The sequence below is a fragment of the Heterodontus francisci genome, chromosome 10, assembly GCF_036365525.1.
Source record: "Heterodontus francisci isolate sHetFra1 chromosome 10, sHetFra1.hap1, whole genome shotgun sequence".
Lineage (NCBI taxonomy): Eukaryota > Metazoa > Chordata > Chondrichthyes > Heterodontiformes > Heterodontidae > Heterodontus > Heterodontus francisci.
In genome coordinates, this window is record NC_090380.1 from 15,039,684 (window position 1) to 15,056,343 (window position 16,660).

Sequence of the window (16,660 nt, forward strand, 5' to 3'; positions counted from 1 at the left end):
ACAAATGCCAGGTGCATTCAGATAAAGAGCCTTAAGCTTTGACTTTTTTACCATTATTACATTTTTATCAGCTACTGATTTTCGTGATAATAATACCTTCTAATAGCACATTCAGAATAATGTATCATCTCAGCTATACTAGAAACAATAATGGTCACAAACATCAAACCTGTTCCGTTAACCAAAGTCATATCTATAACCATGGGGTAGCTATACCACACAAACAGATTTGTGAAGAGCACAATGATGTTTTTTGTTAAAGTTATCATTTTAAACTGTAAAGTGCAGCTTAATGATTAGACTTTTATCCCCACAATAAAAATACAGATCTGACTTTTCTCAAGCTAATTTTTATTCGCTTTTCTCGTGTTAATGTGTTCCAAGTGGAAAAGGTTGGAAACCACAAATACAATGTTCAAGAGCCACATCTTTCTCCGGAGCTGCAGGTTGCTGACCCCTGACCTAGAAGGACAAGAGCATGCTGGTGCATGGGAACACCACCACCTCCAAGTTCCCCTCCCAGTCCCAAACCTTCCTGATTTGGAAATATATCACTGTTCCTTCACTGTCACTGGGTCAAAATCCTGGAACTCCGTCCCTAACAGCATTGTGGGTGTACCTTCACTGCACAGACTGAAACTGTTCAAGAAGAGGGGTCAGCACTTTGTGAAGGGAATTTATGGATAGACAATAAATTCTGGCTTTGCCAGCACTTACATCCTGCGTATGAATAAAAAAAAGTATTGATCCTGACAACTGCCTGGTCTGTGCAGCTCAGTGGACCAGCAGACTGTACAGTTGCCTGCTGAGCATTTTCATAGTGTGATAGCCCAGATAATAATTGAAGACAGAATTGTTGGTGCTTGGAGGAAGAGTGTGGTGTGTATTTGAGGTGTGAATGTGCTTAGAGGATTTGTAGTTGAGTTGTAATTTGTGTTTGTATTTGAAAGTAGGAACTGTGCATGGGATGTTGTGTGAAGTGAAAAGAGGGGTAAAAGGGAGAGGATTTGTGTGGAAAGTAGAGGTGGTATTGTTCAGTGAGTGTGAAGATGGCACAGAGCTTGGTTGAAAGACGACATCAGATTGTGAGAGTGGAAAGCAAATAAGAAAGGAGGTGAAGTATGTTACAAAGTTATGAGGAAAGGAGAATGGTTGAAAGTGCATTTATTGCACCCCAGATGGGACTTGAACCCACAATCCCTGGCTTAGGAGGCCAGTGCCTTATCCATTAGGCCACTGGGGTTGTTGGTTAAGAAGTTGTAAGTTGTCCCTTTGACACTCTTTCTAAGCAGTGCTAAATATGAAGCCTTTATTTTCTCACACAACCACAATGTATTGATGCCAAAGGTTCCAGCAATGACATGACAGGATGTGACTTGCTGTTGTCTGTCAACAATTAGTACAGTTGATTACTGGGCAAAATGTTGATTGGATGTGAAAAGCAAGTGTCTTTCCAGAGCTTTCTTTCCTTACCCTGGCTCTAAGTTTCAGTCATTTCTCAGACAGCACTCAAACTGAAGCTACTTTAATCTTTGTGTGTTTCTTAATGATGACAAAGAGCAGATATTCACTGAATGAAGATTAATCTCATCCCAGATGGGATTTAACCTCACAAATACCTGCCTGTAGAAACCAGTGCCTTATCCATTCGGCCACAGGAGCACGACATCACACTGGATGCTCTTGCTGTTTGCTCTGGATTCTTTCTAAATTCCACCTGTCCCTGTGGCCACTCACTTTATTTTCAGCCAATTCCACATCCTTTAACAATGATGTGGAGCAGGTGGGAGCAGATCTGGTTTCCTGATGCCGTTTGCTCAATGATATATTTTATCTTCTTGGAAATATCACTGTCTATCATTAGGGAAGAATTTACAAAGCTTCCCTTAAGCATGTTCTCCTTTGACTTGGACAAGCACCACTACATTGATTAGACTTCTACTGCTGGATATGTGCTCTCATTTATAATGGACCATGATATTTGGTAACTGTTAGTGGGCCCAGGACTGCATCAGAGATTCACGAGTGTTCGTAAGGATTCAAATACACAGGACAATGATATCAAACATCATCAAAAACACCATTACCTCACTACCATGTCATGAAGCTGAAGGCATTTGATGTCACAGGGAAGCTTGCTGACAGGAGCAACTGAGATTGGTTGATAAAGACATCAGTGAGAGGGTACAGAATATTTTGAGTGGGGAGGGGAAGTTGTGGGCGATATGGAAAGCTATAACATAGGGAGAAGTGTTGAGGTACTGCAGTCAGAGATTCAGGAGCTCGGGAGGAATTAAAGAGCAGGACTTCAAAGCTAGTAATTTCTTGATTACTCACAGTGTCATGTGCTAGTGAGTACAGGAGTAATAAGATAAGACAGCTTATCACCCAGCATGTAAAAAGATTCCTGGGGTATTGGAACCAATTCTGGGGCAGGAGGGACCTGTTCAAGATGGACGGGTTGTACCTCAACAAAACTGGGACTGATGTCCTTGAAGAAGCTTTAACTGGTGTTGTTAGTGAAGGTTTACATGAATTTGGCAGGGGTGGGGGAGGCACCAGGATGTAGCATTGGAGAGGAGAAGTAAGATGCAAAGTGGACTGGGAGAGACAAATAGCACCAGAATAAAGAATAAATCAGAAATGGGAGGGTCAGACTGGGAGTAAATATGAAGCAGTCTGAGATGGATTTGGAGTGTATGTGAGTAAATGTACTGAGTGTGGGAAATGAGCTCCGTGAGCTGCAGGGACAAGTCACCACACGGGACTATGATATTGTGGCAATAACAGAGATCTGGCTCAAAGGAGGGGAAGATTGGGATAATGAATATTCCTGGAAACAAGATATTCAGGAATAATAGGGCAGGAAAAATGGAGGGCATGGCAGCATTGTTCAAAGAAACTATTATAACTCTGAGGAGGAATGATAGAGTTGAGAGACCAAAGACAGAATCTATTTCAGTAGAATTGAGGAACACTAGAGGAGTTATTATTGTAACTGAGTGTATACGATGGGCTGAATGGTCTCCTTCTGCTGTAAGTTTCTATGATAAACAAGGTAACATTTGAACCAAGAATTTTCCAGCTTGGAGGAAGAGTGTGCTGTGTATTTCACCCTGAATCTGATAACATCAATCATACGTGTATTGTAATTGGATATCTACATTACAAAGTAACAACTGTGCCTCAGACATTGGGTAATCTGAAGACAGGATTTAAAAGGGAAGTATTTGCCTGGAAAGTGCAAGTGACATTGTTCCCTGGGTGTTGGGATGTTGCACAGCTCAGTAGAAACATTACATTGGATTGTGACGCTGGAAAGCAAGGCGAGAGTGAGGAGGGAGCCGAACAGGAACTGCCGAGATTGGCTGATCAGTTAAAAAGAAAACTAACTGCTTGTTACAGAATGCAGCCTGTTTACAGAATGTGCTCCTTCACCTAAAACTGCTTTCATCACAAATGAGACTTGCACCATCAATGCCTGTTTTAGGAGGGCTGGACCTTATCCATTAGGCCATGTGGCTGCACATAGAAAGAGTTTGGTCTTTGTAACTGTCCCCTTTGTCTCTCTATAATCACTGCCACATTTGATGCCTTTTTGTGGTCCAATCTTTCTATTCATACACAACCACATTCTATCAATTTGAAAGATCCCAGTAATGGCATGACATGATCTGACTTTCTTTTGCCTGTCAGGAATTGATACAGTGATTTCTGGGCAAAACATCAATTATATGTGAAGAGCAAGTGGCTTTCCACAGGTTTAACTTGCTTCCCCTAAATTTCAGTCATTTACAAGACAGGAGCTGATGAAGTTATTTGATCTCTGTGTATTTCAGAAACAAGGACAATGAACTGGTTTTCACAGAATGAAGATTATTCAAAGCCAAGTTTACCCCAGATCGGGATTGCATTGACAATCCTGAATTGTGAAGTTAGTGTCTTACCCATTGAACCACAGGAGTCACATGCCTGGATCAACAGCCTTGATATACTTAGGAAATGCTCTACATTCTCCGTAAACTGAGCAAAGTTAAAACAACAGATAAAGGCAGACACTAAGTCCGTAGACAACAAAGGAGAGAATGACAAAAGGGAAAATTAAAAGGTTAGGTAAGAATTTAAAAAAACAATAGGAAGGCAAAGAGAAATGACAAAATTAAATTATCAATAAATATAAAAAAAAGGAAATTATTACATAGACACCTCAATAACAAATGAAAAATCAGGATAGGGATTGGGCCACGAAGAGATACACATGATAAACTCAGGTCGTTACAGTGAGATGACCGAAATATGAAATAATTCCTTTACCTCGGTATTTACCAGGGAGACTGACATGGTCAGCATGACATTAGAAGAAAAGATCAAAAAAGATCGAAAAACATTTAAGATAGAAAGTTGGGGGGAGGGTGGAATTGGTAAACGAGTCAATCTTCGAGAGAGTAAAACCCCTGATCCTGATGGATTCCCTCCGTGACTATCAGAAGAAGAGAAGAAAGAGATAGCAGAGGCACTCAGAAATATATAAAAATGTATCAGAAATGGGAAGAGTAGCAGAGGAGCAGTGGCAGCTAAGCTGATTCCTATATTTAAAAAAGAGATAGACTATAGAACTATAGACCAAGAAGCGTAACATCGGTGGCAGAAGAGATAATGGAATCCTTTCTCAAAGATGTAACAGGAAAACATCTAGAAACTGAAAAAATACTGAATATGATTGTGGCTGATCTGGTATAGCTATCAGGAAAGATTAAACAAGCTGGGGCTCTATTCTCTGGAAAAGAGAAGACTGAGGGATGACCTGATAGAGGTCTCTCAGATTCCAAAAGTATTTAGAAACATAGGAACACAAAAATAGGAGCAGGAGTAGGCCATTCGGCCCTTCGAGCCTGCTCCTCCATTCATTATGATCATGGCTGATCTACCAGGAACCTGTTCCCGCTTTCGACCCATCTCTTTTGATCCCTTTAAACCCAAACTCCTTCTTGAAAACATACAATGTTTTGGCCTCAACTGCTTTCTCTGGTAACGAATTCCACAGGTTCACCACTCTCTGGGTGAAAAAATTTCTCCTCATCTCAGACCTAAACAGTTTCCCCCGTATCCTCAGTTCTGGACTCCCCCACCATCGGGAACATCCTTCCTGCATCTACCCTGTCAAGTCCTGTTAGAAATTTATAGGCCTCTATGAGATCCCCCATCACTCTTCTGAACTCCAGCAAATATAATCTTAACCGACTCAATCTCTCCGCATACGTCAGTCCTGCCATCCCAGGAATCAGTCTGGTAAACCTTCGCTGCACTCCCTCTAGAGCAAGAACATCCTTCCTCAGATAAGGAGACCAAAACTGCAAACAATATTCCAGGTGTGGCCACACCAAGGCCCTGTATAATTGCAGCAAGACATCGCTGCTCCTGTACTCAAATCCTCTCGCTATGAAGGCCAACATACCATTTGCCTTTTTTCCCACATGTTGCACCTGCATGCTTACCTTCAGCGACTGGTGTACAAGAACACCCAGATCTCGTTGCATATTCCCCTCTCTCAGTTTGTAGCTATTCAGATAATAACCTGCCTTCCTGTTTTTGCTACCAAAGTGGATAACCTCACATTTATCCACATTATATTGCATCTGCCATGCATTTGCCCACTCACTTAACTTGTCCAAATCACCCTGAAGCCTCTCTGCATCCTCCTCACAACTCACCCGCCCACCCAGTTTTGTGTCATCTGCAAATTTGGAAATATTACATTTAGTTCTCTCATCTAAATCATTAATACATATTGTGAATAGCTTGGGTCCTAGCATCGAGCCCTGCGGTACCCCACTAATCACTGCCTGCCATTCGGAAAAAGACCCATTTATCCCTGCTCTTCGTTTCCTGTCTGCCAACCAACTTTCTATCCATCGCAATACACTACCCCCAATCCCATGCGCTTTAATTTTACATCTTTGTCGAAAGCCTTCTGAAAGACCAAATAAACCACATCCACTGTCTCCCCCTCATCAATTCTACTCGTTACATCCACGAAGAATTCTAGCAGATTTGTCAAGCATGATTTCCCTTTCGTAAATCCATGCTGACTCTGTCCAATTCTACCACTGTTCTCCAAGTGCTCTGCCAGAAAATCTTTGATAATGGACTCCAGAATTTTCCCCACTTCCGATGTCAGGCTGACTGGTCTATAATTCCCTGCTTTCTCTCCAGCTCCCTTTTTAAATAGTAGGGTTACATTAGCTACCCTCCAATCTGTAGGAACTGTTCCAGAGCCTCTAGAATCTTGGAAGATGACCACCAATGCATCCATTATTTCTAGGGCCACTTCCTTAAGTACTCTGGGATGCAGACCATCAGGCCTTGCGGATTTATCGGCCTTCAATCCCATCAATTTCCCCAACACCATTTCTCTACTAATACTGATTTCCTTCAGTTCTTCTTTCTCACTAAGCCCTGTGTTCCACAACATTTCTGGTGTGATATTTGTGTGCTCGTTTGTTAAGACAGAACGAAAGTATGCATTTAGTTGGTCAGCCATTTCTTTGTTACCCATAATAAATTCCCCTGTTTCTGACTGTAAGGGACCTACATTTGTCTTCACTAATCTTTTTCTCTTCACATGGCTATAGAAACTTTTACAGTCAGTTTTTATGTTCCTCGCTATCTTGCTCGAGTACTCTACTTTCCCCTTTTTAATCAATCTCTTGGTCCTCCTTTGCTGAATTCTAAACTGCTCCTAATCCTCAGAGCTGTTGTTTTCTTCTGGCGAATTTATATGCCTCTTCCTTGGATCTAATGCTATCTCTAATTTCCCTTGTAAGCCATGGTTTGGCTACCTTTCCCATTTTACTTTTGCACCAGACAGGAAGAAACAATTGTTGCAGTTCATCCATGCGCTCTTTGAATGTTTGCCATTGCCTATCCACCGTTGTCCCTTTAAGTAACTCTTCCCAATCCGTCATAGCCAACTCGCGCCTCATACCTTTGTAGTTTCCTTTCCTAAGATTCAGGACCCTAGCCTCAGAATCAGCTATGTCACTCTCCATCTTGATGAAGAATTCTATCATATTATGGTCACTCATCCCCAAGGGGTCTCGCACAACTAGATTGTCAATTATTCCTCTCTCATTGCACAATACCCAGTCTAGGATGGCCTGTTCTCTAGTTGTTTCCTCAATGTATTGATCCAGAAAACCATCCCGTATACACTCCATGAATTCCTCCTCTACAGTATTGTGACTAATTTGATTTTCCCAATCTATATGCAGATTAAAGTCACTCATAATTACAGATGTTCCTTTATCGCATGCATCTCTAATTTCATGTTTAATGCCATTCCCAACATCACCACCACAATTTAGGGGTCTATATCCAGCCCCCACTAGCGTTTATTGCCCTTTTGTGTTTCTCAGCTCTACCCATACAGATCCCACCTCGTCAGAGCTAATATCTTTCCTCACGATTGCGTTAATTTCCTCTTTCACCAGCAAACCCACACGGTCACAGTGAGAACTTGCAAACTCTGCACAGGCAGTACCCAGAATCAAACCCGGGTCCGTGGAGCTGTGAGGCTGCGGTGCTAACCACGGCGCCACTGTGCCGCCCATGTTGATGGGGTTGAATGAAGAACAGCAGGAGGAGGTTCATGTGGAGCATAAACAACAGCATGGAACTCTTGGGCTGAATGGCCTGTTTCTCTGATGTAAATTCTATGTAACTAAGTACTATATAATACAAAGTTTTCCTTTTGCACATTGCTGTATAAAAGAGACAAGGCCTACATTGATCAGGCTTCTATTACTAGATATCTGCTCTGATTAAAATGGGTGTGATATTTAGTAACAATTGTTAGAGGGCTCACGACTCCATCAGAGATTCACGAGCATTCATGAGGGAACAGAAACACAAAGCAATGATGTCAATCATTGTCCAAAACATCATTATGTCACTTCCACATCATGAAGGTGAAGGTATTCGATGTCACAGTGCACAAGGAGGGTATTGAGAAGTCTGTGAATGAAGCTTGATTATTGCCAACCTGCTTACTGTATCTGTCCACTGCCTACTCTGGCTGAGATGAACTAATTTCAGTACACAGCAGGTACTGAGCCTGGCAACTACCTGGTTTGTGCAGCTCAGTATCCCAGCACACTGTGTCTGCTGAATATTTTCATCATGTGGTAGCTCAGGTAGCATGTGAACCTAGAATTTTCCAGCTTAGAGAAAGAGTGTGCTTTGTATTTGGACACGGAATCTGATAACATGAATCAGAAAAGAAAAAGAAACAACAACAACAACTTATATTTATATAGCACCTTTAGCATAATAAAACATCCAAGGCACTTCACAGGAACAGTATAAAACAAAGTATGTCAGTGAGACACATTAGGAGATATTGGATCACATGAAAAAAGCTTGATCAAGGAGGTGGATTTTAAGGAGAGTCTGAAGACGCAGGACTTCTGGCAACTGGCCGGAATATCGGCATGGGATGGACATCATGAAAAGGTAAGTAATTATGCTTTATTGAAATATGTTAATGATTTTTTTTTGCCGAGCGGCAGGGAGCCGCCCCGAGACTTTGCCGCTGCTGGTATAATGGGGCAGGGCCTTCCCAGCGTCAAGGCCCATGGCAGTCCACTCCTGGAAGGATTTTCTAAGTGCCCCCCCCCCTGCAACGACCCCCGATGTCGGGGGGGAGTCAGTAAAATTCAGCCCAGAGAGAGGGAATTCCAGAGTTTAGGGTCCAATCCATGCGGACCACATCCCAAAACACTTTACACCCAATGAAGTACTTAGAAATGTTTTCACTGTTGTAAGATAGGAAACATGGGAGAAAATTTGTGCAACTTCCCTCAAATAGTCATGTGATATCAACCAGATATTCTATTTTTGACACATTGATTGAGGGATTAACATTGGCCAAAACACAGAGGATAATTCCACTGCTCTTATTCAAAGTCGTCCCAGGGATTTGTAACATCTACCTGTGAGGATAGTCACAGCCTCAGTGTAACATCCCATCCTTAAGGTTACATTTCCAACAGTGCAGCACTATCTCAACACAGCATTGGATTGCCAACTCAATATGCAGAATGGGACTTGAACACCCAACGTTTGGCTTAAGAAACAATAAACCTACAATTATTGCCATTGGACATCAACATTCCAGCCTAGCAATTGGGCCTAGGGTGTTGGAGAACCCGAAGAGAAGAATTAAAGGGACAGTATTTGCCTGCAAAATGCAGGTGACATTGTTCCCTGAGTGTTGGGATGGTGCACAGCTTGGTAGAAACATTGCATTAGCCTGTGCCACTGGAAAACAAACGTCAGAGTGAGAAACATGCTGAACAGCATGTATACTGACACTTACTTGTATCCTCTAGAGTGAAGACCGATACAAAATACCTGTCCAATTCATCTGCCATCTCCTAGTTTTCCATTATTAATTCCCCAGACACACTTTCTATTGGACTAACACTCACTTTGTTAACTCTTCTTTTTTCAATATCTATAGAAACTCTAACTATCTGTTTTTACATTTATAGCCAGCTTTCTCTCATACTCTAATTTTTCCCTCCTTCTCAATCTTTTAGTCATTCTTTGCTTTTTTTTGTATTCTGTCCATTCATTTGGCCTGCACAATTAAAGGCTTTCTTTAAGTTTGATAATATCTTTAATCTTTTCAGTTAACCACAGATAGTGGGACCTCCCATTGGAAATGTTCTTTCTCTTTGGAATGTATCTACTCTGTGTATTCCGAAATTTCCCCTTAAATATCTGTCAATTCATCTCTGTTGACCAATCCCTTAACCGAATTTCCCAGTTCACTTTAGCTAGCTCTGTTTTCATGCCCTCTAATTACCCTTATTTAAGTTTAAAATACTAGTTTTGGACCCATTCCTCTCTCACTCAAACTGAATGTAAAATTCAATCATATTATGATTGCTGCTACCGAGAGGCGCCTTTGCTATCAGGTCATCAATTAATTCTCTCTCGTTACACAATACCAGGTCTAGTATAGTCTGCTCTCCAGAATGTGCTGTTCTAAGGAACTATCACGAAAACATTCTATGAACTCCTCATCTCGGCTACCTTTGCCCATTTGGTTTCTCCAGTCACCTATGAGGTATTAACCTGCCACTAAGAATAGCCAACCTGGTGGATTTGGTGACAGTGCAGACGTATCTGTGCCAAATCCTGCAGGAAGGTCCATCAGACACACATTTCCCACCCTGTGGATTCTGGTGAGTTGAACAGGATCAGTTTCCTGAGTGTTGGCCTTGCTTCCGATGTTTTGCAAAGTTCTTGAGCTGATTCAGTGAACTGAAAGGTGTGAAGATGCATGGTGGAGGCGATCTGTACACTGTGTGCCTCAGAAACTCACAATGAGGATAGATGGAGTGTCAAAGAGATTTGACATGTCCACGTACACAGATCACTAAAATGTCGTCGGCAGGTACAAAAATTAATCTAAAAGGCTCATGGAATATTCGCCTTTTAATCCACAGGGTTAGAATAGAAGGGGGAGGAAGTTGTGCTGCAGCTATACAAATGCCTTGTTAAATCAGTTCTGAAGTACTGTGTACAGTTCTGGGCACTGCACCTTGTAAAGAATATATTGGCCTTGGATGGAGCGCAGAGCAGATTCACCAGAATGTTACCAGTACTCCAGGAGTTACATAGTGAGGAAAGATGACATGAACTAGGCTTGTATTGTAGGGTTACGGGTGATTTGATTGTGGTTTTTCAGATTTTGAAAGGTTAGATGGAAAGAAAGGTTTTCCACAGATAGGGTCGTCTAGGATAAGGAGACATCATCATAAAATCAGATCCAGGCCATTCAGGCGAGAAGTTAGGAAACACTTCTTCATAAAAAGACTTTTAGACATGTGGAACTCTCTCCCAGAAAAAGCAGTAGATACTCAATTAATAATTTTAAATCTGAGATTGATAGATTTATGTGAGTCAATGATATTAAGGGACATGGAACCAAGGTGACAATTATTTTGTAATTCTTTCATGAGATGTGGCCGTCACTGGCAAGGCCAGCATTTGTTATTCATCCCTAATTGTCTTTGAGACGGTGGTGGTGAGCTGCCTTCTTGATCCACTGCAGTCCATCTAGTGCGGGTACACACACAATGCTGTTAAGAAGGGTGTTCCAGGATTTTGTTCCAGTGACAGTGAAGGAATGGTGATATATTTCCAATCAGGATGATATGTGACTTGGAGAGGAACTTGCCGGTGGTGATGCTCCCATGTCTCTGCTGCCCTATTCTTCTAGATGGTCGAGGTCACGGGTTTGGAAGGTGCTGTCGAAGGGGCCATGGTGAGTTACTGCAGTGGATCTTGTAGATGGTACAATGGAGTCAGGTTACAGATCAGTCCTGATTTAATTGAACGGCAGAACAGGTTCAAGTGTCTGAAATCCAAACTCCTTTTCCTATCTTCTTGTGTTCACTGCCTATCCTGGCTGAGATAAACTTAACATCAGCCCACAGCAGGTATTGAACCTGGTAACTGTGTCAGCCATGTGCTCTGCCTGCACAAGAATATCTCCTTTTTGGTTCCTAATCAATCCCACCCTTCCTTTCACTACCTGTTGGCCGTTTATATTGTTTATAAAAGACTTTTGAGTTCCCTTTTATGTTCGCTGCAAATCTATTCTCGTAATCTCTTTGCCCCTCTTCTTTCCTTTTTTGATCTTCTCTGTACTTTCTATATTCAACTTGGTTTTCTACTGCATTATCAATCTTACATTTGTTATAAGCCTCTGTTTTTCTCTCTCATTTTCATCTCTTTATCTCTTGTCAGGCAGGAAGCTCTAACTTTAGATGCCATTCATTTCTCCCTCGTGGGGATGTGTCTACTCTGTACTTGAACCATCTCCTCTTTAAAAGATTCCCTGTTCAGAAAACTACCTTTCCTCCCAATTCTTAATTCCAACCCACGGAGGTCAGATCCCTTTTAACTCATTGAAATTAGCCCTCCTACAGTACATACTGGAATGCTCAATTGTCCCATGTCGTTTCAAATAATTTATTTATTTTCAAAAAGCATGGAATAAGGGGCAAACAGAGAGGAGACTTTGCCTGAGTGAGACACAGTCAGAGTGTGAAGATAAGAATTTGGTTCATTGGAAAGTTTGGTGCAGAGAGTGAAAGAGGTGTCCCTTTTCCAGCCTCCAGTCGCTGTAGAAGATGCAAGTTACTTCCCAGAAATAGAGGGTAACCTTGAGACAGTGACATCACAGGGAAGCTGTAAGGTGATTGGCTGGTGAGTAACTGCTATTAGGGAGTATCTGTAAATAGCTAGATTAGTACACTGCTGTGAGGGGGTGTGTGTTAATAGCTGGAAATTGGAAAAGCGTTAAATAAAGATTAAAATAAGTAGCTACCTTCTAATTAATTAAGACATGGAAGCAGAAGGGAAGGAAGAAGATGCACTTGCTCTTGTTTCATTTTTAAGCATTGTCAGCATTTAAGTATTGCATTACCAAGATTTAAATAAGTACAGTAAATGCTGGTGAGGAGAGGCATGAATTTAAAAATTAAATAAGTAAATAATTAATTAGTTACTTAAAACACAATCAGGATGGCAGGGCAGGAGATGCGTTGTAGCTGCAGTATGCTGGAGCTCGTGGACACCAATGTGATCCACGGCACCCATGTCTGCAGTAAGTGTGTATGGCTCGAGGAGCTTCGGCTCAGTCTAGATGAACTGGAGGCTGAGCTACAGACACTGTGATGCACCAGGGTGGGGGAAGGTTACCTGGACACACTGTTCCAGAAGGCAGTCTCATCCCATAGGATAGCATTTTCTGATTTGGTCAGGTATAGGAGGGCGTGACTGCGAGTGAGGCAGGTAAGGGGATTGAGAAAGCAGATGTGGAGAAGCCTCAGCCCTTGCAAATGTCCAACAGGTTTGAGGTTCTTTCAGTTTGTATGGATGAGAATGAAGACTGCGGGGTAATGAGCCAACTGACCATGGCACCATGGTACAGGAAGCCATTCAAGCAGGAGGAGTAAAAAGCAATGTGATGTTAGTAGGAGATAATATCGTTAGGGGACAGACACAGTTCTCTGCAACCAAGAGCAAGATTCTAGAAAGCTGTTTTGCCTGCCCTGTGCCAGGGTTCGGGTCATCTGCTCGGTGCTGGAGTGGAACATGCAGTGGGAGGGGGGAGGATGCAGTTGCTGTGGTCCATGTGGGTAACAAAAATATCATAAGTAGGACTAGGATAGAATTTCTCTGCAGGGACTATGAGTCGCTAGATGCTAAATTTAATATCAGAATCTCAAAGGTCATAATCTCTGGATTATTATCTGAGCCACGAGCAAATTGGTGTATGGTAAATAAGATTAAAGAGGTGAATGTGTGACTCAGACTGGTGTGGTAGAAATGAGTTTCAATTCATGGAGCACTGGCAGCAGTACTGGGGAAAGTGGGAGCTGTACCGCTGGGATGGTCTTCACCTGAACCGTGTTAGGACAACTGTTCTGGCAAGTCACATAATGAGGGCGGTAGAGAGGGATTTATACTAAATAGTGGGGGGAAGGAATCATGTAAGAGGAGATGTAGTAAATCAAAGGAAACAATGAGGTAATAGAGCAGGGCAGCGATTTGGGTAATGATAACTACAGTGTGATAGGACGGGTCAGCACCAGTAGATTTATTTTTTATTCATTCAGGGATGTGGGCATCACTGGCCAGGCCAGCATTTATTGCCCATCCCTAATTGACCTTGAGAAGGAGGTGGTGAGCTGCCTTTTTGAACCGCTGCAGTCCATGTGGGGTAGGTATACCCACAATGCTGTTAGGAAGGGAGTTCCAGGATTTTGACCCATTGACAGTGAAGGAACGGTGATATAGTTTCAAGTCAGGATGGTGTGTGACTTGAAGGGGAACTTGCAGGTGGTGGTGCTCCCATGCATTTGCTGCCCTTGTCCTTCTAGTTGGTAGAGGTCGTGGGTTTGGAAGGTGCTGTCGAAGAAGCCTTGCTGCATTGCTGCAGTGCATCTTGTAGATGGTACACACTGCTGCCACTGTGCGTCGGTGGTGCAGAGAGTGAATGTTTGTAGATGGGGTGCCAATCAAGCGGGCTGCTTTGTCCTGGATGGTGTTGAGCTTCTTGAGTGTTGTTGGAGCTGCACCCATCCAGGCAAGTGGAGAGTATTCCATCACACTCCTGACTTGTGCCTTGTAGATTGTGGATAGGCTTTGGGGAGTCAGGAGGTGAGTTAGTCGCCTCAGGATTCCTAGCCTCTGACCTGCTCTTGTAGCCACGGTATTTATATGGCTACTCCAGTTCAGTTTCGGGTCAATGGTAGCTCCTAGGATGTTGATAGTGGGGGATTCAGCGATGGTAATGTCGTTGAATGTCAAGGGGAGATGGTTAGATTCTCTCTTATCGGAGATGGTCATTGCCTGGCACTTGTGTGGCATGAATGTTACTTGCCACTTATCAGCCCAAGCCTGGATACTGTCCAGGTCTTGCTGCATTTCTACACGGACTGCTTCAGTATCTGAGGAGTCACAAATGGTGCTGAACATTGTGCAATCATCAGCGAACATCCCCACTTCTGACCTTATGATTGAAGGAAGGTCATTGATGAAGCAGCTGAAGATGGTTGGGCCTAGGACACTACCCTGAGGAACACCTGCAGTGATGTCCTGGAGCTCAGATGATTGACCTCCAACAACCAGAACCATCTTGCTTTGTGCTCGGGACGACTCCAGAAGCGGAGGGTTTTCCCCCAGATTCCCATTGACTTCAGTTTTGCTAGGGCTCCTTGATGTCGCACTCAGTCAAATGCTGCATTGATGTCAAGGGCAGTCACTCTCACCTCACCTCTTGAGTTCAACTCTTTTGTCCATGTTTGAACCAAGGCTGTAATGAGGTCTGGAGCTGAGATAAGCCAAAGATTGCAGAAATGGTTAAAAGCCAGAGTTAAAGGCTCTGTATCTGAATGCGTGCAGCATTTGTAATGAAATGGATGGATTGTTAGCACAGATAGAAATAAATATGTAAGACCTGATAGTCATTACAGAGACAAGGCTGTGACCTGAATATTGAAGAGTTTTCAAAATTTTGAAAAGATAGGAAGCTTGGAAAAGTTGGTTGGGTAGCTCTGTTACTTAAGGATGTCATTAGTACAGTTGTGAGAGATGACCTTAGCTTGGAAGAGCAAGGTGTAGAATCAGTTTGGGTAAAGGTAAGAAAGAGGAAAGGTAAGAGGGCACTTGTGGGAGTAGTTCTAGGTCCCCTAACAGCTGTTACACTGTAGGACAGAATATACAGGAAGATATAAATGGGGCATGTAAGAATGTACTACAAGGAACATAGGAACATGCCATTCAGCCCATCGAGCCTTCTCTGCCATTCAATACGATCATGGCTGAACATTCACATCAATGCCTTTTTCCCACACTCTCCACACATCCCTTTATGTCATTGGTATTTAGAAATCTGTCAATCTCTGCTTTAATCATACTCAATGACTGAGCTTCCACAGTCCTCTGGGGTAGAGAATTCCAAAGATTCACAACCCTCTGAGTAAAGAAATTTCTCCTCATCTCGGTCCTAAGTGGCTTCCCCCTTATTTTGAAATTGTGTCCCTTGGTTCTTGACTCCCTGCCAGCGGAAACATTTTTACTGCATCTACCTTGTCTATCCCTTTAAGTATTTTTGCAGGTTTCAATGAGATTACCTCTCATTCTTCGAAACTCCAGAGAATACAGGCCCAGTTTCCCCAATCTCTCTTCACAGGACAGGCCCACCATCCCAGGAACAAGTCTAGTGAAACTTTGTTGTACTCCCTCTATGGCAATAATATCCTTCAACAGGTAAAGGGACCAAAACCGTACACAGTACTCCAGTTACCGTCTAACCAAGGTTCTACACAATTGAAGCAAGACTTCACTACTCCTGTACTCAAGTCCTCTTGCGATAAAGGCTAACATACCATTAGCCTTCCTAATTACTTGCTGCACCTGCATGTTAACTTTCAGTGACTTATTGACAAGGAAACCCATGTCCCTTTGTGCACCTACACTTTCTAATCTCTTACCATTTAAGAAATACTTTGCACATCTCTTCCACCTGCCAAAGTGGCTAACCTCACATTTTTCCACATTGTATTCCATCTGCCATGTTCTTGCTCATTCACTATGTCTGACCAAATCTCCTTGAAGCTACATTGCATCTTCCTCACAAAACACATTCCCACCTAGTTTTGTGTCATCTGCGAACTTGGAAATATTGCATTTGGTTCCCATATCCAAATCATTGATATACATTGTGAACAGCTGTGGCTCAAGTACTGATCCCTGTGGTACCCCACTAGTCACAGTCTGCCAACGCGAGAATGACCCACTTATTCCGACTCTCTGTTTTCTGCCTGTTGACCAATCCTTAATCCATGCCAGTATATTACCTCCTATCCCATGTGCTTTAATTTTGCTAAGCACCCTCCTGTGGGGGACTTTATCAAAAGACTTCTGGAAATCCAAGTATACCACATCTACCGACTCCCCTTTATCAATTCTGTTAGTAACATTGAACTCGAACCCATGGCCCCAGAGCAATACACTGGGTTTCAGGTTACTAGTCCAGTGACAAGACCACTACACTACCACCTCCCCATTGTTTTCC

General features: G+C 42.6%; 1 non-coding gene across 1 annotated transcript; it reads right to left on the bottom strand.

The window, feature by feature from the left end:
• Positions 1–1,170: 1,170 nt before the first annotated feature.
• On the bottom strand, positions 1,171–1,243 carry trnar-ccu (transfer RNA arginine (anticodon CCU)). Its single transcript has one exon. It is a non-coding gene; the product is annotated as a tRNA-Arg (tRNA).
• Positions 1,244–16,660: the final 15,417 nt, after the last annotated feature.